This window comes from Lepidochelys olivacea (assembly GCF_965140295.1).
Source record: "Lepidochelys olivacea isolate rLepOli2 genome assembly, chromosome: 21".
NCBI classification, from domain to species: Eukaryota; Metazoa; Chordata; order Testudines; family Cheloniidae; genus Lepidochelys; species Lepidochelys olivacea.
Window position 1 is genome coordinate 8,539,476 of NC_140431.1, and position 22,318 is coordinate 8,561,793.

Genomic DNA, 22,318 nt, shown 5'->3' on the forward strand with positions numbered 1-22,318 from the left:
AATATCCATTCAGTGAAAATTTTTCCATATCTGACGTTTTGTTACAGTTCTGAGCAAACCTTCTTTGATTCCTTCACGGTCCAGAAATTCTGGTTCCTGCTCAGCTCTAGTTCCTATTCCAAAGATGTTACCGTCCAAATTACTTAACAGTGAGGACCCCTGGGACCTTCAGGGCTCCATTATACTTCTCCAAGGTCAACTGCTGCGCCCTTAATTTGGCCCCCTTGTATGTACGATAAGTCTTTAATGACATGCTTACCTACTATATTTTCCACCGGACCTCTGCCTCATTCAGTGCACAGGATAGATCTGCTCTGGGGGTGTGTAGTGAAGGGGGCTGATGCCTGTAGAAACCCTGCCTCCTTTGTTGTAGAAGTCAGAAGGTGTGCAATAGATGAGGCAGGGGACTGCAAGATGAGAAAAGAGGGTCTCATGATGAAGGCAACTGCATGCTGCCTTGCAGAATTGGGTCCTATCCCTGCTTCTGCCACAGAGTTTCCATAAGTTGCTGGGCAACTCCCTTAAACTGAACTTTCCACACGTCCGTTAATGGTGTGTTCTGGATGCCCAACTTGAGACCTTGGGAGCAAGCATTCCCAGCTGCCACTGAAGTCACTGGGAGCTGTGCTTTGAGAATTCAAAGTGCTATTTAATGCTACGTACTCTGACGTATCAGGCGTCATGCGCCTCAAGTAGGTCATCCAAAATTAATGGGCACTTTTGATCTTAATTTCTCGGTGCCTCATTTCCAGACCTGTAAATCAGGGATAACAGTATCCCCTCGCTGCACAGGGTATTGTGAAAATCAATCAGGTAATGTTTGTGACATTCTCAGATATTATCATGATGAACACCATAGAAAAGGCCATGAGGAAATTAATAATTCTCTATTCAGAGCAAGGTAAGTAAACAAGGCTTCAGGCTACATGCTGAGTAAGGAGGAGAAAACAAAATGTTGACTAGCTGGGCATTCAGTGAGCACCATTCATCCTGTGTACTCAGTGAGGCAGGGGGGGAAATATATGTGATCATATAATTGAGGATTATAGCGTAATGCATACACACAAGAGGGCAGAGTTAAGGTTGCCAGGTCCACCTTAATTCTGACATTTCCTAACTTTTGAGTGCTTGACTTTGCAACCTTAGGATACTTTTGATGTATTTTTTACGTGTAATATTATATACAGTGAAAAGTGTTGATGAGAACAGTGAACAAATGCATCCGGTGCAGGGAATATTGTGTAGTGGTTACAGCGGGGGAGTGTGGAATCAGCACTCCTGGCTTCTGTTTGTAGCTCTGCTACTGATTAACAATGTTTCCTCAAGGCAAGGTGCTGATCTGCAAGGTAACCAGTGTTTCAGGTTTTTCCTATGGGAGTGACTTCCCAAAAGGCATGTGGAGAACGGGAATAGCTCCACCCATCCAGAAAGGAGATTGCGCAGTCATTCCCACGTCGGAAAATCCCTTCCTAGCAAAGAGGAAGAACTTGTCTCTCCTATTTTATTTCATGGCTGCTGAGTTCCTGTAAATTGGGGAGGGTGTAACAGCCAGATCCATAAAAGGAAGGTCGAAGAACCCAGATATTGACACCGTGAACCTCTATTCTCTGGGCCACCACAAACAGAGCAATTGCACCCAGCCCATCCCATATCATGAAATGTCTTGGAGGAGCTGGCAAAAGCATTTCAGGAGAAAGCTCAAAAGACAGGGAAGCAGAAGCTCATACTGAGTGCAACAGTGGGAGCTGTGAGGGCGTAGTCGACGCAAGCTATGAAATCGACAAAATCTCAGAGTGAGTGCACACAGCCGCACTTGGATTCTGCACAGAGTAATTAATCCACATGTTCAGCCATGATCCAAGATGCTTTGCATTTGCACCCATTCCCCAGGACACCATCTCATTCTGTGTTCTCCTCTGCAGGGCTGTAGATTTCCTTAACCTCTTGACCTTTGACTTCCATGGTTCCTGGCAAAAAGTCACAGGACATGTCAGCCCATTTCTCCAGGGTAAAGAAAACTCCAAATCCTCTTCTTACTGTAATGTTGTAAGAGTCAACTTATGAATTTCATGGGAGATTTCTGGTACCATAACAAATGGATCATGGGGTTGAGGGATCAGGAATGTGAGTGATCAGTGTTCCAACAATAAATCAACATTTATGAGACTATCCCCTTCTAAAATCCTTAGGACTCTGTGTGTCACAACCCCAAGCATATAGAAATGAATGAGGAAATTCTCCATTTGTTTGTGCCATCTCCATGGGTGTAGACACCCATCTGCAGAACAGTTCTTTATCTCCAGTAACCAGAAATCACATTAACATTACAGAGTGGAATTAACATCTAGGGGCAAATGTTCAGTGACCCATCAAAAAGACACGTGCAAAATTTGCTGATGCAAAGTTGATGAGTTTGCACATGCTGGATGAGTAATTAGCCATGCAAATACACAGCACAAAAAGACCAAACTGGCGCACGAGACAGTGGGATTCTCTCTGCAGAGGAAACCCTTTGCCACTTCAGCCTGTAGGGAATGTGCTCCCAGACCACAGAACCGTTTGCCACCATTAAGAAGATCCATGCCCAGAAATATTAAGATGCAAGCTGTCATAGAGCTCTGATTGTAGGATTAGGTTTTCCATAGCAGAATAAGAAGCCAATCATTAAGCAAATGCCAGCAATGCTACCCTACTGTAAATTCAGTTTACGGTGCATAATATATTATAAACCATATGTCATACCCCCTCCCACAGGACTATGCTGTGAGATACTGGAGGAGCAAGGGTGCCCCAGCTGAGAAGCTCATCATGGGAATCCCCACCTATGGACGGTCGTTCACCCTCTCCTCCAAGACAGGCATCAGCGTGCCCATCTCTGGGCCTGGATTACCTGTCCCATTCACTCAAAAGGCAGGATTATTGGCCTATTCTGAGGTAGGGAGGATGCTGCTCTATTTAATCTTGCCCTGATTTGGGGATGCAGCTGAATCAGTGTCTCTCTTTCTATTGGGACCGGCCGTTGGGATTAATTCACAAGGTTTTGCCCTCGCACCCAGGAAATCATCCTTATGCAATGTGAATATCTTAAACCTTCATGGCTGTCGTTTCCGGGTGACCATCAGGCTTTCCAACAACACCTTGAGAGTGACCCAGCAATGACATTGTTCTCCGGTCTGCAACTGGTGGTGTGGTTTTGTTTGTTTTTTAGATCTGTACTTTTACACCAGGTGCCACCACCGGGCGGATTGTGGAGCAAGAGGTCCCATATTCCTACGAAGGAAACCAGTGGGCAGGGTATGACGACGAGCAAAGCATTATAACCAAAGTAAGTGTGTTTAAGGAGGAGCAGGGTAAAGTCTGCTCTTCTTACGATTGTGACCCCTCCTCCCCCATTCCCCTCTCTACAGTGATCTATTCCAGGCTCTGGTTAAAAACCCATCACCAAATTGAAGGGAGGGTTGGGTTGGTTTTTCTAGCTGCTGATGGAGTCAGACACACCTGGATCCACATCTGGATCCTACCAAGGCACTCCCTGCCACGTCTCTGTTGGGGTTATAAAAATGCAATGGGAGAACAGTTGTGGAATGCATCAGCTCGAGGGGCGCAAAATGCTGGCTCGTCCCCCGCCCACCAAGGACCCACTGCCAAACCCAGCATCTCTTTCTAGGCACAGTTCTATTTACCAAACATAGGTGACAAGCACAAAAACAATTCCTCAGTCCATACAGCACCCAGGGGCTTTCCCCCTTTCCCTCTCTTAGTCCCTCCTGCTTCATGGCCTTCTACAGGATTCTTCCCTGCCTACCTCCCCATCCTAGGGCTTTCTCCCTGGAGGCCCTGTTTCCCTAGCCGGTTCCCACTGCCTCCCCTCCCAGGGAACTCCATGCGACTCCTAATCCCCCTTCCTCACTGACATCCAGATTTTTATAGGGAACACCTGTCCCCTCTGCAGCTGCACCTGCTTAATGAGCACCGCTGGCTGGCCCCAGCCCTTCAGCCCATCAAGGGGCAGGACACCCTTTGACACAGGAATTCACTAGAAAAGTGCTCATGGAGGAGATTACTCCATCACTCCTTCACCTCCTTACCCCTGCACAATGACACACGCTATACCCTGGGCAACAATATACATTGCCAGTGAAGTGCAGCCAGTGGACCAGCTTCCTGCCTTGGGAAAGAGAAAAGGTTCATGTTCAAAGAGGAAAACGGGATTGGGGGGGGGGAATACCTCCCAGTGCACAGAGCCAGCATGAGGCTTAACATTTAACTCTCATTGGAGCTCCCAAAATAAGACTGAAGTAGGACTTGACAGCAGGGGTGTCGTTTCAGAAAAATTCCGGGCGAGGGGGTAAGGCTGGGGGATGGGAAGAGTTGTGTCAGCATATAGAGTATTATATGTGATTGTATGATATCCAGCAAGGGCCAGGGGAATGGAGCATATGGACCTATGAAAAGTCTGGGAGGTGGGCAAACCAAGATCTGGGGGGAGGGCAACGGCCCCCATTGCCCCATAGCAAATGATGCCCCTGCTTGAGAGTTGCATAGGCCTGGGGCTGGTGGATTTCACCCATAGCGCAGAGGGGGTCCAAATATTGTGTCTCACCTGCAACTAATCAGGTTTCAGAGGAGCAGCCGTGTTAGTCTGTATCCTCAAAAAGAACAGGAGGACTTGTGGCACCTTAGAGACTAGCCAATTTATTTGCGCATAAGCTTTCGTGGGCTACAGCTCACTTCATCGGATACATAGAATGGAACATATAGTAAGAAGATATATATATATATACATACAGAGAACATGAAAAGGTGGAATAAGAGGCTATGTTCTCTGTATGTGTATATATATATCTTCTTACTATATGTTCCATTCTATGTATCCGATGAAGTGAGCTGTAGCCCACGAAAGCTTATGCGCAAATAAATTTGTTAGTCTCTACAGTGCCACAAGTACTCGTGTTCTTTTTGCACCTAATCAGGTTCTTCACGGGTTTTCTCCCTGCCCCCTCTGTAAGGATCAGTATTTGAAGAACAACAAGTTGGGAGGTGCCATGATTTGGGCAGTGGACCTGGATGACTTTGCTGGCTTGTTCTGCAACCAGAAAAAACCATATCCTCTAATAGGAACTGTGAAAGCAAAGCTGAGCTCCGGCAATTGAGTCGACAGAGTGTGAAGCTATGAATGCACTATGAGGAAGACATCTCGCTTTCTTTCTTTGGATGGGGAAAGGGTTTGAAGACCTGCTGGGGAACATTCATGCAGCTCAAAAATAACACTCATGTGTGGCAGACCCGCTCTCTTTCACCAGCACATCCACTAATGGTTTCCTCTCCTTTCATTTTGTAATAAAGCCATGGCCAACAGGGCCCCTTCACCTCAGAATTGCCCAAGGCAGAGAGCACCACAAACACACTCCTCACCCTTTTTCACCTTACACTGCGTATTGTGTCACCCAAGTGAACCAAACCAGTAGGAGTGAAAACTGTTTAAATGAAGCAATAGGAAAGGAGATGGACTTCCCACCCCCCACCCCCCAAATTCTTCCTCAGAAATAATGGTGGGTGAAATGTCCACCTCAAGCCTCTAACACAGAAAAGCACACGAATCAATTGTAAATGGAGCAGGAACCTCCAGCTCTGTAAACACAAGCTCATTAAGGGCTGCAGCAGTCTGATTATCACATCCCAAGCCTCATTATTATTATTCGCCCCCCGATAAGCTTCATCGCCTCTCTGCAAATTGGGGTTATTCCACAGCTGGCCCATAACTGTATCTTATCAAGGTCTTCAGCATAATCTTATCTTGGTCCAGTCAGTGAATGCTTGGGAAGAGATTTCCAAAGGCAAAGGAATGTTGGCAGTTTATGTTCCCCGGTACCGATTCCACTGAAAGCAGTGGCTAATCAGTCTCCTTTTAGAGCTACAGGGGGTAAGCAGTTAGCAGGTAGGGTGACCAGACAGCAAGTGCAAAAAATCAGGACGGGGGTGGGCAGGTAATTGGCGCCTATACAAGACAAAGCTCCAAATATCGGGACTGTCCCTATAAAATCGGGACATCTGGTCACCCTATTAGCAGGCTACTGGTAAAAGCCAGGATATGGCTCTCTGTTTTCAATATATCAAAGACCTATGGAGCAGTCACCCACTAGTAAACTATAATTCACCTGGAGGAAACTCTGTGTCATATTAACCTCTTCTGGTTGCCAGTGGATCTGCTGAGTGGGAGGTATGCCATGTGTGCCCCTTAGACTTTCAATGGGCATAGTCCATATACCCAACTATACTCACTACTCCAGGCTTGGAGAAAACCAATGTATTGCAACACCAATGTAAATGGAAAATGCCACCACCCTAGTACTCAGCATCAGCTGTTATTAAATAATCATTGTCTGACCTGCCCATAACTTCCCACAACTGTGAAAATTTAAATCAGTACAAATAAAAAATGCTTAAACCCTATAATTTTGCACTACTGTGAAAATGTAAATAGATAAAAATAGAAAAAGATGCTTAAAATAAAAGTTGATTATATATCAAAATGATTTTTAAAATATCAAATTCTGCCAAGCATCATGATATTGCACTGAACGGCTCTTTAGAAGTAAATGGACCACGTTTTATTTTCTTGCAACATGAGATAGATAAGATAGATTCATATAAGGACTCATACATTAGGCAAAAGATGGGGAGCCATGTTTCTGGAATAACTCATATTAGCATTTGCTGCTTTAGCTGAGAGCCACGCTGGACAGCTGGGTTGACATTCACTCAGTTTCCTGCATCAGGCACATGAAAACCCTTACACATGCTCACTGAAAGTGATAACTGTGGCTGCAGATCAGAGTTGGTCAAATTCAGAATTTCCATTTTGCGGGAAATTCTGGCATTTTTAATATTTGTTTTCATTCTGAATTGTGGGGAAAAAAATAAAAAGGAAATTGAAATTTCCATGAAACGAAATTTGTTTAAAAATTTCATGTCAGGTCACTCGAAACATTGTGTTTTTTAAATAAAATCAAAACATTTTATTCTATTTTTGACTTTTTTCAGTCATTTTGAAATGAAAAATTGAAACATTTCACTCTGATAAGCTCAAAACATGACTTTTCCAAATGGAATTTCACCAAAATTGACATGTTCCCACAGAAAGCTTTGATTTTGATGAAATGGCATGATCTGACAGAAAAATGTTCCATCTGAAAATTTTTGACCAGTGTTATTGTAGAGTTGGTTATTCCCCCATTTTTCCTGCCTTCCATCCTTCCTCCACCCCCGTGTTGGAGCCCGGGGAATCTTCCAACCACCAGGAGCCAACCATCATCTTCTGGCTGGGTCTCCCTTCAGAACCCTTGTCATAAATATAAAGGGAAGGGTAAACCCCTTTGAAATCCCTCCTGGCCAGGGGAAAGCTCCTCTCACCTTTAAAGGGTTAAGAAGCTAAAGGTAACCTCGCTGGCACCTGACCAAAATGACCAATGAGGAGACAAGATACTTTCAAAAGCTGGGAGGAGGAAGAGAAACAAAGGGTCTGTGTGTCTGTCTATATTCTGTCTTTGCCGGGGATAGACCAGGAATGGAGTCTTAGAACTTTTAGTAAGTAATCTAGCTAGGTACGTGTTAGATTATGATTTCTTTAAATGGCTGAGAAAAGAACTGTGCTGAATAGAATAACTATTTCTGTCTGTGTATCTTTTTTATAACTTAAGGTTTTGCCTAGAGGGGTTCTCTATGTTTTGAATCTAATTTCCCTGTAAGGTATCTACCATCCTGATTTTACAGGGGGGATTTTTTTATTTCTATTTACTTCTATTTTTATTAAAAGTCTTCTTGTAAGAAAACTGAATGCTTTTTCATTGTTCTCAGATCCAAGGGTTTGGGTCTGTGGTCACCTCTGCAAATTGGTGAGGCTTTTTATCCAACATTTCCCAGGAAAGGGGGGGTGCAAGTGTTGGGAGGATTGTTCATTGTTCTTAAGATCCAAGGGTCTGGGTCTGTAGTCACCTAGGCAAATTGGTGAGGCTTTTTACCAAACCTTGTCCAGGAAGTAGGATGCAAGGTTTTGGGAAGTATTTTGGGGGGAAAGACGCGTCCAAACAGCTCTTCCCCAGTAACCAGTATTAGTTTGGTGGTGGTAGCGGCCAATCCAAGGACAAAGGGGTGGAATATTTTGTACCTTGGGGAAGTTTTGACCTAAGCTGGTAAAGATAAGCTTAGGAGGTTTTTCATGCAGGTCCCCACATCTGTACCCTAGAGTTCAGAGTGGGGAAGGAACCTTGACAACCCTAATATTCTGTGATTCTGTGATTCCCATGGCTTGGGAACATCTCCCTGACTGGCTCACTGCGCCGTCTCCTCTCGGACTATGCCATGAACTACTGGAAGGACAACGGTGCCCCAGCTGAGAAGCTGATGGTTGGATTCGGGGCCTATGCCCACACCTTAACCCTCAGCAACCCTTCCAACATGGCCTGGCTGCCCCAACATCTGGCCCACGTGCCGCGGGAGCTTATATCCAGTCAGCCGGGACCCTGGCCTACTTTGAGGTAAAACTATGAAAACAGGTGTGGCAAATCAGAATGGTTGTTAGCTATGGGCATTCGCGCAGTATTGTTACTGGAGGACGTGTCTGCAAAAACAACATTTCTGATAGAGACACTTGGGAACAGAACGACACAGCTATGTTTTATAACACACATGAGCTTACGCCATCATCGCAAAAATGTTACTTAGCTGCTCAAGGGGTTGTTTGCTCTGGTGAGTTCAGATAGTGTTGCCAGCAGACTGGTAACACCTTCACTGGGTGGAACCATGACCATATTTACTTTGGCTGCAAGTCGTTTGGGGCAGGGACCATCTTTGTGTTTGTACAGCACCTAGCACAATGGGGTCCTGGTCCATGAATGTGCTCCAAGGCGCTACCACAATACAACTACTAAATAATAATGTTCAGTCTTGATTCACACCTGCACCTTTGCAATTCCACCAAGACTGCAAAACTGTAGCCCTGTCACAACCAGGTTGTGAGTGGGCAGGCCTAATGACTGGGACAGGAGTCAGGCCTAGTGGTTCAAGCAGGAATCAGGGAACTGGAGACAGGAAGCAGTGCCCAGGGTTTTTAAGAGACCCTCTCCTTTTCCTAATGCAATGTTAGTGACGTGAGGTTCTGAATCACAGTGGCTTCTTGACAGCAGGAGGAAGACCTCCAGCGGATGTCTGCAGCTGGTGGTATTCCTGAACATTAAAACTAGCCTGGTCGGACCTACAGGATACAGTGTGCTGGGTCAGTCCAAAGAGACTAAGGAGTTGAATGAACAGTCAGATATAGGCCTCTAGATCAGTTAGGATAGAGTCACAGACCTTCCTGGACCACCTTAACAAACAACTTTTATGTCCCAGGTCTGTACCTTCTTGAAGACTGGAGCCACCATCGTGTGGAATGCCCCTCAGGACGTCCCTTATGCCTACAAAGGAAATCAGTGGATTGGCTATGACAACCCTAAGAGCTTCGCCATCAAGATAAACCTGTTGTCTGTCATCTCTTTGTGCTCCGGGTAAGGGCTTTCATCCCTGTATCGGGCTACAGAGCTACACTGCTCTCTGGAGCGTGGGACAGAGGCCACTATTCCATACTATCCTTGCCAGTTAACGTCTTACAGGATCTCCACATTGCTTCTTCCTCAGCCTAGAGGATCCCACTATCGACTGAGATAAGAGTGAATTCCCCTCTGTTTCATCATGCTTCTCAGGACTAGATGTGAACCGAGACCCTTGATATTCCTTACAGGTTCCTAGGCTCAGGCCAGAAATGATCAGGGTACCAACACTATACAGTGTTAACACCTTGGGATAAAGTGCACAATTTACATCCAATACGTATTGCTCTAGTTTGCTGTGAACCTGACCCAAAGCCCACTGAAGTCAATGGGAGTCTTGAATAGACTTTGAATCAGGTTCTATGCCAGCTCTGTTGCTATTTAAAGATTTAGCTTGCAGCCCTTTATCCACTCCCATTGACGTCCAGTCTTTAATGTGAGCAAAGACTGCAGGCTGAGGCCCTGAAACGTTCAGATAAGATATAACTTCAACACAAGGGAAAGCATGGTTTAGAGTATCTTTACTGATGCATTTACAACTCTGCTTAAAAATCTTCTCTCACAGGCAAAGTGGCTGTTGGAGAACAATTTTGGAGGTGCCATGGTTTGGGCTATTGATCTGGACGACTTCACTGGCACATTCTGTGGAGAAGGCAAATACCCTCTGATGAACTCCTTGAAATCTGTCTTGGGTGTCACCACGCCCAGGAAGTAACACCCCAGTGCCTGAGGCATGGAGTGAGATGACCAGCATTCATCTGAACTCTTCTCCAGGCCTGCATCTCCTCCTGTCTTACCTCCTGCAATCTCCTCCTCTTTGGCCATGCAGACACCCCTCTCAGGTCTATTCAAAGAGCTGCTGTTGAGACCATCTTCCTGGCATGTCATTTGGACCACGCCAGCCCCACCCTGCTCTGAATGTTCTTCCTTCTCCACCACACCAAATTCAAGCTACAACCTATCCTAAAGGATGACCCAACACTCTCACAAATCTTGGGAGACAGGCCAGTCCTTGCCTACAGACAGCCCCGCAACCTGAAGCAAATACTCACCAACAACCACATACCACACAACAGAACCACTAACCCAGGAACTTATCCTTGCAACAAAGCCCGTTGCCAACTGTGCCCACATATCTATTCAGGGGACACCATCACAGGGCCTAATAACATCAGCCACACTATCAGAGGCTCGTTCACCTGCACATCCACCAATGTGATATATGCCATCATGTGCCAGCAATGCCCCTCTGCCATGTACATTGGTCAAACTGGACAGTCTTTACGTAAAAGAATAAATGGACACAAATCAGATGTCAAGAATTATAACATTCATAAACCAGTCGGAGAACACTTCAATCTCTCTGGTCACGCAATCACAGACATGAAGGTCGCTATCTTAAAACAAAAAAACTTCAAATCCAGACTCCAGCGAGAAACTGCTGAATTGGAATTCATTTGCAAATTGGATACTATTAATTTAGGCTTAAATAGAGACTGGGAGTGGCTAAGTCATTATGCAAGGTAGCCTATTTCCTCTTGTTTTTACCTACCCCCCCCCCCCCCAGATGTTCTGGTTTAACTTGGATTTAAACTTGGAGAGTGGTCAGTTTGGATGAGCTATTACCAGCAGGAGAGTGAGTTTGTGTGTGTATGGGGGTGGGGAGGATGTGAGAAAACCTGGATTTGTGCTGGAAATGGCCCACCTTAATTATGCACAGTGTAGGGAGAATGGTCACTTTGGATGAGCTATTACCAGCAGGATAGTGAGTTTGTGTGTGTGGTTTTTGGGAGGGGGGTGAGGGGGTGAGAGAACCTGGATTTGTGCAGGAAATGGCCCAACTTTATTATCATGCACATTGTGTAAAGAGTTGTCACTTTGGATGGGCTATCACCAGCAGGAGAGTGAATTTGTGTGGGGGGGGGGAGGTGGAGGGTGAGAAAACCTGGATTTGTGCTGGAAATGGTCCACCTGATGATCACTTTAGATAAGCTATTACCAGCTGGACAATGGGGTGGGAGGAGGTATTGTTTCATATTCTCTGTGTGTATATAAAGTCTGCTACAGTTTCCACGGCATGCATCCAATGAAGTGAGCTGTAGCTCACGAAAGTTCATGCTCAAATAAATTCGTTAGTCTCTAAGGTGCCACAAGTCCTCCTTTTCTTTTTGCGAATACAGACTAACACGGCTGCTACTCTGAAACCTGTCCTCCCCTTGAAACCCCTTTTTGGCTCTGTTCCCCACCTTCTTATCTGCTCTCACATCCTGTTGTGTTGCTCCCTCTGCTCTGCCAGTGAAGCCAGCCTTCCGCACCCGCTTGCTGCCTTATCCCACATGCACCTTTGCACTTGCTTCCACATCCCCCAGGCAAGGAAAAACCTCCCCAAACACCTCTGTGAAGCTGCTACCCTGCCCTCCTTTAACTCCCTCCTCGAGAGGCACGTCTACCGCCATGCCTCAGACGCTTAGAAGAAAGCACATTCTAATGCCTCCCCTTTGCATTTCTTTCTTTCAGACTGCAAGGTTCCAGCAACCACCCCGGGTACCAGTGCTAACCAGCCAGCCACGGCGGCTCCTTCCAAAGGCAGTGGCAGCTCCAGCTGAAGCTCCAGATGCAGCAACTTCTGCTCCGGCAGAGCCAATGGCCTCTACCCAGATCCCAGCAACAACCACGCGTTCTACCACTGCGTGAGCAGGAAAACCTACCTGCAGTTCTGCCAGGCCAGCCTCGTCTTCGACTCCAGCTGCTCCTTCTGCAACTGGGCATGAAGAGAACCCCCACTAGATTCGCAGAGCTCATGGCAACAGGTGCAGACCTCAGACGAGAGAATGATCAATAAACGCGCGTTGCATTAAAATAACAATTTGTGGTCTCTGTCACTGTGTACGCACAAAGGTAGCGCTGGGCTAACAGAGCAGAGTTTGGCCTTTTGGGCAACATAGATTAAACAGCCATTAAATAAACTGTTTTGTGATACACATTCCCACTAATATGGTACGTGAATGAAGGAGGGAGACTGCTTCCCTTTCCTGGCTTGCTCAGAAGGGAGCTTAAAGGAGACAGTCTGGCCTACTGGACAGACCACGGGCCAGGGAAACTGGACTTCTAGGCTGTTTCCAGCTCTGCCACTGGCTCGTTGTGTGGCCTTAGGCAAGTCACCCCACTTCCCCCCTGCCTCAGTTTCACCATCGGTAAAATGGGGATAATGATCCTGGCCTCCTTTGAGATCTACACATGAAAGCGCTATGTAAGAGCTATGTGTTATTTTGCATTATGGCATTAAGAATTGGCCCAGAACAAATAGACACCCTCTTTGCACAGAATAACATTATATCTTTAAAAGCCTCCTTGGAAATAGACAATAAAAGTAATTTTACTAGTCCTTCTTCACTTACTCCCAGTATGTTCCAGGCTGAATTAAAGCCTTCATGAAATCTCCATGCGACACTACCTGCATAAAGAACTGGAACACTAGAAATACTGGCAGGCTTCATCATTATATGGTTAGACCAGGGAATGAACAGAGAAAGCTTTATTATTAATAATGTTGCCCCTTTTGGCCCAAGCAGTTAGCCAAAATTCAGGGTCTGACAGGTTGTTTCGGTTAAGAGGAGAAATTGATGATAGAGGGTCAGGTACCTTTCATGCAATCATGCTTATTTACAAACAATGGACAAAGTTCTGTTTCCTTAAACAGAGTAGGACTCAAACAGCATGAGTCAGTTTCTTTGCTCCCAGTCCCAAGCCTCTTTCCAACCAGCACTCTGCCCAAAAGCTGTCTGATCTTTTCCCACATTCACAGTACACACATGTCTCTGGTGGTGTCTTGGCTTCCTCCTCTGTCAGCTCCACTGGTATTTCTGCTGCTTCTCTCTCACACACAACTGCAATCCAAGTAATCGCCAACTCTGTGTTTGTTCTCAGATCCATGAGAAAGCCCTTGGCCCACATGGCCCAGCCACTGCCCAGGGTAGCAAGCAGTCTCGTGATTGGGTGTTGGTTTTCCATTGTTTCTTCTACCACCAAACAAAGGGACATTTGTTCCCTGGTTTAGCCTGAACGGAAGCTTGCTAACACACCCAACAATTTCAACCAAACCCCAGCATAGCAATAATATTTATTATGTGTTATTAATATAATGCCCTACGTACCCATGGCATGGTGCATTTGCTTATGAAAATCTAGGCTTGAAACCTACTATATATAAAAAGGAAGCAAAAATTCAGCAGATAATAGATAAAACTATGAAATATTGATGGGAGAAAGCAGAGAGTGGCAGAATGGGCAAGAAGAAGAGAAAGTGCAAAAGAGAAAGAGGAATTCTAATCTCCAAAAGTACTTCACAAAGCCATACCAGAATCTAGTTATGCAGATTACAATTGTCTTTATACCAAGAACACAGAAAATCATCAGGAAACCAATGTTGGCTCCTCTACCACAAGTGCAGCTAGCCGTCGTACCAAGCAGTATTTCAATCATGTCAATAATTTCTAACTCCTTTCTATGAAGATACATTGACATACACCATGTGCTCCCTGGCTGACTTAAAGCATCTGCTCCATGGCTTGATTATTCTCAGTGGAAAGAAGTGTCGCTCTCATTCCGTTAAGTCTGGCCCTTTTATAGAATCAGTGTGTACCCCTTGCTCTAATAATCAGTGCATAATCAAACAGTCCTGTGGCATCTTTCCTCTTTTTCCATTTGAAATTGTCTCTACCTCAGTAGGGCCAACACCTTATAGTTTCTCTTCCTCACCATTTTGGGGCCATGGGGAAAGTCTGCCTGAGGGATCTGAAATGAGGCGAACACCCTAGCAAAGCAAAAGGATTTCTTAGTGGAGTGGCATGTTGCACAGCAAAATATTGGTTTGCCCCATGCTTCGTTCCAGCCCGTCCAGCATAGTCACTGGCCCCTGTAATGGAGTTGGGCAGACGAAAGGTAACTGCAGTGCAGGAAGCTGCGTACTTTGCACACGCTGCAGGGACTTACAAGTGAAGCGGTGTATTTTGAGTGTGCGCAATTTCAGATCTGAACACCCTTTGAGCATGGGGGAAGTTGGAATTTAGATTCAGACCCAGACTTCAGCTCTTGCTGGGCTGGGCTGGGCTGGGCTGGGCCATCAACTGCAAAGACCACCTAAACCTTGGGGAGATTTAGATTCTGCTCTGGTTACTGAACTCCACAGCTTGGGCCCATCTCTACTAACTACTGTGGATGCATTCTTCATGAGCCTTCACATTGCTTGTTCTCTGTCTGTTACCATTTATTTCTGGAAGGGGAAAAAAGGATTAAAGTTAAATACTGAGCATTGCCTCTTTGTCTTTGTCCTCAGTGTGCAACCAGTGCCTAAGTCCTGATTGAGTCCTCTAGGCATGATTACAATATTATTGTTAGTAGAAGCCATGCTTCACATTTCCACCTTCCTCTGCAGCATGGGGTGTTGATAACCTACTGGGAACAGCTAGGCATGTCTCACCTAATCAGTTCCCTGCCACTGCAAGAATCACAGGCATTGGTGATGCTTTCGTCTCTGGGCACACCACCGTTTCATTTCCCAAGGATTAAAAAGTTTTAGTTTAACTAAAGTCATTGGGCTCAACACAGGGGCATTTGGGTAAAATTTCTGGTCAAACTATATCTGTTTGATAGTGCCTGTATCAGCACCACCTTCAAATGCATAGATTGCCTTTGAATTCTGACCTATCCAAGCCTGAAAAACAATATTTCATAACACTCTGTATCCTTCATTGTACAAAGCCACTGTTGCCTTCATTGACCTTCCCATCTCTCATTTACCTTCCCACAATCAGAATCATAGAAATGTAGGGCTGGAAGGGACCTCAAGATATCATCTAGTCCAGCCCTCTGCGCTGACGCAGGACCAAATAAGCCTAGACCGCCCCTGACAGGTGTTTGTCCAACCTGTTCTTAACACTCCGATGTCAGAGATTCCACAACCTCCCTTGGAAGCTTATTCCAAAGCTTAACTACCCTGAGAGTTAGAAAGCTTTTCTTAATATCTAACCTAGGTCTCCCTTGCTGCAGATTAGGGCCATTATGTCTTGTTCTACCTGCAGTGGACATAGAATCAGAGAATCACAGAAGATCAGGGTTGGAAGGGACCTCAGGAGGTCATCTAGTCCAACCCCCTGCTCAAATCAGGGCCAATCCCAACTTTTTGCCCCAGATCCCTAAATGGCCCCCTCAAGGATTGAACTGACAACCCTGGGTTTAGCAGGCCAAGGCTCAAACCACGGAGCTATGGAGAACAATTGATTTCCAGACTAATCTCCGTAACAAGGACAGGTGGAACAAAGGACTTATATAAAGCAACAGACCTTATACGTTAAGGTTACGGGTATTTTCCCCAGTACGTCTTTTTGCACACTGCTTTTGTTACCGCACTGCCCGAGAAGCATGTTGGGAAAAATTTCCCAGGAGGCTCTGCCCTCTCACATCCATTAGATAAAAATAATTTGAAATGATTGCCTATGTGTCTTATTCATCTGCTCTTGAGTGAGTTCAGACCCAGCGTGGTCCTTTGTGGTTTTTTCCAGGGTCTAATGAAATGAAATCTAGATGACTTGATGGAAATTCTCTGTCATTTCATTTTACAGGTTGTTACAAAATGTTTCCGGGCACAGGGACTTGGGGGTCTCTATGCTATGCTTTTACAACACCCTTTTCACTAGCATTGCTAGTGTTTCATGCTCCCAGTGTCTAAGCTTGTCCAGAAAACAAAGACCAATGGTGCCGTCTGGTCTAATAGGGGGATGTTGGGAAATGCATGGAGTAGGGGACAAGGAGTCAAACTCCAAATTCTTTGCTGGGGCAAATGGGCAAAACTTCACTGAAGTCCACAGAGATGCACTCATTAACACCAACTGATAATTGGGCTTCTAGACTCCTGGTTCTATTTCCAGTCTGGCACTGATTTGGTGGGTGACACTGAGCAAGTCATATGACCTCTCTAGCAGCTTTTTGGTGGCCCATGTGAAATGAATTAGCAGTCTCAGCCTATTTCCTAGTTCCTATCACAAAAGCACCAACTTAACTGGCCCTTGTAAGGGATCGGGACATAGGTGGTGTGGTCTGGCCTAGCAGTCACAGCTGGGCCAGTGTCCACAAATAGTTAAGGGTAGCCACAAGGCAGTAGTGGCGGGGATCAGAGTAATTACTAGAGCCAGGATCAACAGGTATGGGTCAGGGTCAGAAACCAGAGATGGTTACCATGCTCAAATCAGGACGCAAGAGTCAGGATCAGAGTCAGGCTGGGGTCAGAGACCGGCGATCAGAAAACAAGGTGAACTCTGGAGTCACAGCAGGCCAATGATCTGTACGATGGCCCAAACAGCTTCCTGGAGCACTGTGCAGGGTTAAACAGCGTGCATGGGCCAATTAGAAGGCTGCAGGCTGCTGTCTCTCTCAACCCTTTGGGTGGTACTTCCTGAGGGACCTAATTCTACAGTGCTCCTTGTAGCTAGCTCTGTGTAGCCTCCTTGTGGCAATGTGGGAATATCAGCTGTCCCCAGGTTCTAGACCTGTGGATTTTTACAGCACCAGCTGAAACACTGACTAGCCAAGGGTTGGCTGGGCCATAATGAAGCTGGAAATAAGCGACAGGTGTTGAGCAGATAGATCTTTGTTCATATGGCATAGCAGTGAAGGAGCATGTCTTTCACAGACACTGCAAATACATACACCCGTTATGAACCCAAGACATAAAAATGGACACAAAGTATGGTGAAGTCCACACACAGCTGACACTCGATCAGCAGGACACAGGAGGAATACGGACTGAGAAGTGACCGGTAGGTATTAGAACAGACTCTTAAAACACCACTCCACCAGAAGAACCAAGTGCAGAAGAACCAAGTCATCACAAGACACCCCCCAACTCTAACATCAAACTGCTTGCAAGTCTACACAGGACTTTGTGCAATAGAAGACAATACCTTAGTTCCCAAGCTAAGAGAAAAGGAGTTGTTTTAAGTTATATATACATGATGAGAGAGATTTTGAGAGAGTGTAATAGGCATTTATATTTAACATTCTGTTATGGTATTCATGTTTAATGTTGATGTCTCAAATGTGAGAAAAGGGCTATTTCCCTAGCTTTCCAATATGGACGTTGTGGTAAGACAGTATGCTTATGTCTAGGAACTTAGAAAACTTTAAGAAAATGCTTGATGAGAAAAATGGTACAGGTGGAGAAAGGAATAACGCCTGAAATGTGCACTGTCTTGGCTCTCTCTTTTTATGCTCAAACACTGAACATGGTGCCAGAAATGAGATGGCTCCTGCAGGTCTATGAAATCAGAGATGTAGAATGTTGTGGGGAGGGGGGTCAAACAAAGAGAAAGTCATCATAATCCTCATGGCAGCATACCAGATTCCTGTCCCTGAGCACACGAACATAAAAGGAGATGTATTAGCAATGGACTAGCCTAGCAGGGTAGTTCATACAAATGTTCTTTATACTCACTTTAAGGCCCCTTTACACTGGCCATGTGGTGTCAAGTGGGCTTAGTGTCAATGAGAATCTGGCCCAATAAATCAAGCAAAATTCACATCTCTCTACAATAAGTTTCTGTGTTGCAAACATGAAACATGCCTGTTTCAATGCCACCTTCAAATGCCAACCTTAGCTTTCAATTCTGACCTTTTCAAGCCTGAAAAACAATACTCCATATCACTCCATCTCCTTCATAGAACAAAGCCATTGCTATGCTGATTGATCTTTACATTTCTCTGCATTTACCTTCCCACAATGTCCAGACTAAGCTCAGTAACAAGGGCAAGTAGGACAAAGGATTTAATTAAAGAAACAGACCTTATATGCGAAGTTTACTGGTATTTTTCCAATTTTTGTTTTTGAATCGCTTTCGTTATTGCACCACCCGAAAAGCATGTTGGAAAAAATTTCACAGGAGGCTCTGCTCTCTTACCTGCATTACATAAAAATAACTTAATCTTATGAATTTGCTTTTGAGTGAGTTCAGAATCAGCGCGTGATATGGGATGGTTTGAAAATCCTTTGTGTTTTTTTCCCCCAGGGTCTCCAACTAAGTCTAGGTGACCCGGTGAAAATTCTCTGTCACTTCGGTTTATTACAAAACACTGCATAGGACAAGGTTGAGAGGGTCTATGCTGTGTTTTTACACCACTATTTTCACTAATATTGCTTGTGTTTCATGTTCCAATGTCTGAGCTTGGACATTTGTGGCTATTGGGCAAGGAGGCTACATAGACATGGCTACTGCAGCATGATGCAGTCACCACAAGGAGTTGGTGACCAGTTATCCCATCCTGAAATACCCCCGTGTGACTGAAGAGGCAACCATATAATGTGAGAGCAGTGAGATCAGGCTTGGAACATCACTCATATAAAAGGGACAGCTGGTAGTTCTGTATCATGGTCAGTATCACCAACTGAGCAGAGATATGCCTAAATTGAAAAGCAATGTATTGCAATAGCATTTTCGTGTCGAGAGTTTGACCAGTACGTTCAAGGATGGGAAACCATTCAAGTAGAAAATGATCATAAACCACTGGAGAGCACTTTAAAAAATCATTTCTAGTGGCCTTAAAATGCCTTCACCTCCGCTACTGAAAATACATGTAAATTGTAGCGTTGCAAGCCACGAGAAAGGGACTTAGATGTCTATAGCTAGCTTCTTATCCAGAGCAAGCCTTGGAGCATGAAAATGTGGTAACTGAACACGAATATGAGATCTTCGATCTGATGGCAATACAAAAATCATGGAAAGACACAGAAAGCATTGACCAAGCAAGGCATGTGTTAGTTTCAAGGCAAACAAACTTTACAAGACTTGGAATTACTCATGTCGGCTGTTTGGTCAGGATGGCCAGACACCAGGGGAGAAGCGCCACCTGCCACCCAAGAATGCTAGAGCTAGGGAGCTGAGCTGAACATTCAAGATAGCAACATAATGCCCAGATTTTTTTAAAACAAAAACTCTGTCAAGAATCCAGAGCCACTCTGAAACAGCAGCCTGGATCTGGGATGCCAAAGACATCACGTACCAGCCAAACATGACGAAGGCTATCTGACACGTGTGGAGCAGCTGGGATACATCTGGGGAAATGCAGGGCAAGCAGCAAAAAGGGACCATTAAAATACACTGCATCCCCCACAGACCTTGGAGCAAAGTAGGAATAGACCTTTTCATGGCAAACCACACTCAGAGCAAACTAGGGAAAGCGGTCTAGATGAAATTACTATAAGGTGGGTACAAAACTGGTCGAAAGACCATGCTCACAGAGTAGTTATCACTGACTTGCTGGCAAACTGGGAGAGTGTATCTATTGGGGTCCTGCAGGGTCAGTCCTGGATCCAGTACTATTCTATATTTTCATAAATGACTTGGGTAATGGAGCGAAGAGTGTGCTTATAAAATTTGTGAATGACCCCAAGCTGAGAGGGAGTGACAAGCACTTTAGAGGACAGGATTCAAATTCAAAACTACCTTGACAAATTGGAGAATTGGTCTGAAATCAAGAAGATGAAATTCAACAAAGACAAATGCAAAGTTCTACACTTAGGAAGGACAAATCAAATGCATAAATATAAAATGGGGAATAACTGGCTAGGTGCTAGCACTGGTGAAAAGGATTTGGGGGTTATAAATTACAAACTGAATATGAGTCAGCAATGTGATGCAGTTGTAAAAAAGACTAATATCATTCTGGGGTGTATTAACAGGCGTGTCGTAGGCAAGACATGGGAAGTAATTGTCCTGCTCTGCTTGGCACTGGTGAGGCCTCAGCTAAGCTACTGTGTCCGGTTTGGGGCACCATGCCTTAAGAAAGAGGTGGACAAAATCGGAAAGAGTCCAGAGGACAGCAACCCAAACAATAAAAAAAACCCAGGTTAAAAACTTATGAGGAAAGGGTGAAAACACTGGACATGTTTGGTCTTGAGAAAAGAAGATTGAAGGGGGATCTGATAGTCAAATAAGTTAAGGGCTGTTATAAAGAGGGTGGCAATCAATTGTTCTCCATGCACGCTGAAGGTAGGACTCATAGTAAATTGGCATCATCTGCAGCAAGGAAGATTGAAGATAGATATTAGGAAAATCTTTCTATTATAAGGATAGTTTAGTACTGGAACGGGCTTCCAAGGGAGGGTTTGGAATTCCCAGCATTGGAGGTTTTTAAAAACAGGTTGGACAAACTCATCAGGGATAGTCTATGTTCACTTGGTCCTGCCTCCGTGCAGAGGGCTGGGCTAGATGACTTTGAGGTCCCTTCCAGCCCTACATTTCTATGATTCTAAGATTGTGGGAAGGTAAATGAGGAGAAACGTTGATGCCCAAGCTATGGCAGAAAACTAGGGCAACAGCTATACCAAAACCAGGAAAGGACCACTCCCTCCCAGCTAACTCCTGGCAGATATAAATTATGAGCTGTGCTTAGAAACTTCTGGAGAGACTAATTCTGTAATGAATCTTTCCCACAGCAGAGCAGACTCTGGGTGATGACCAGGCAGGATTTAGACCTAATAGGAACACTTGTGACCAAGTTCTTGCTCTTGCCACCTGTATAGAAAACAGCTTCCAGCAAAAGGAAAAGACAGGGCTGTGTATTTTTATTTGCCAGCCACGTATGATACTCTGTTTACAACAATGAAGTCATTGTTGCCCTTTTTTTGACCCAAGTGGCGAATCCAATTTCTGGGCCATGGGAATGGTCCCGTTGGAAGTCTGGTACTCTTTTTGATGCAATCTTATTTTTTAACAAGGTGTCATGGGCGCCTCTACTCATCGTTGGTCAGCACCTCCTCCTGGCCACTCTGGGGATTAGCTCTATTAGCCCGACGCCCTCTCCTTGTAGTTCCTCAGCCCGCCGTCTCACTTCCTTGGTCTGTGGGCCCTCTCTTGCTCCTCGGGAGCTGCAGGCCCTCATCTTCATGGCTCAGCCCTCCGGCCAAGTCACAAGATTCCTCCTGTTCCAGAGTAACATCAACATCTTCCTCGCCATCCCAGGCAGTCCTTAAGCCCACTGCCCTGGCCGGGCCACTCCCTCAGCAGCTAGAAAGCTTGGCCCCAGACAGCCTCCAAGTCCACTGCCCAGATTGTGCTACTCACTCAGTGGCTGGTAGGGGAACCCAGGTCCGCCCTCTACTCCGGGTTCCAGTCCAGAGCCCTATCTCCAACAGCGAAGCTCTGGGCAACCACAAACCTTCCTGCCCACCCTTGGACTACTTCCAACCTTGCTTACCCCAGGCTCTCATTCTCCACCATTCTAGCCAATCCCCTTTCCTCTGGGTCTGCTAGACAAACCCCTCCTTTTGGGTCCAAATCCCTTCCTCTCCTTTGTCCTAGGAAAAGTGACTGCAGCCCCTTTCCTCCTGCCAGCTCCCTGGTTTCACAGCAGCCCTGCCTGAGCTTCAATTAATTAGGGCTCAACTCTCATCCTAAATGTCCCCCCAGCTTGCAGCCTAATAGGTTAATTGGCCCCTTTGGCCTACGTTAACCCCTTCAGGGCGAGCATGGGGAGCACACCCCATCACACAAGGAACGGACAAAGTCTTGCTTCTCCGAGCGCAGGAGGAACGAACAAAAGGAGCAATTTCTGAGCTCATAGGTTCAAGCCTCTTTAGCCAACAGACCCCAGAGCGTTCTCTCTAGCTTTTTCAAGGGTCACACGGGGAAAGATCTATGGCATGGCCGCTGCTGGCTCGGGTCAGCTGGCACAGGCTGGCA

The 22,318-nt window shown here is 45.5% G+C and overlaps 1 pseudogene across 1 annotated transcript; it reads left to right on the forward strand.

The window, feature by feature from the left end:
* Positions 1-681: 681 nt before the first annotated feature.
* LOC311511179 (acidic mammalian chitinase-like) lies at positions 682-12,411 on the forward strand (annotated as a pseudogene). Its single transcript has 8 exons — positions 682-692; positions 1,923-2,046; positions 2,755-2,934; positions 3,209-3,325; positions 8,311-8,537; positions 9,391-9,510; positions 10,153-10,294; positions 12,105-12,411. The product of its transcript is annotated as an acidic mammalian chitinase-like (transcript).
* Positions 12,412-22,318: the final 9,907 nt, after the last annotated feature.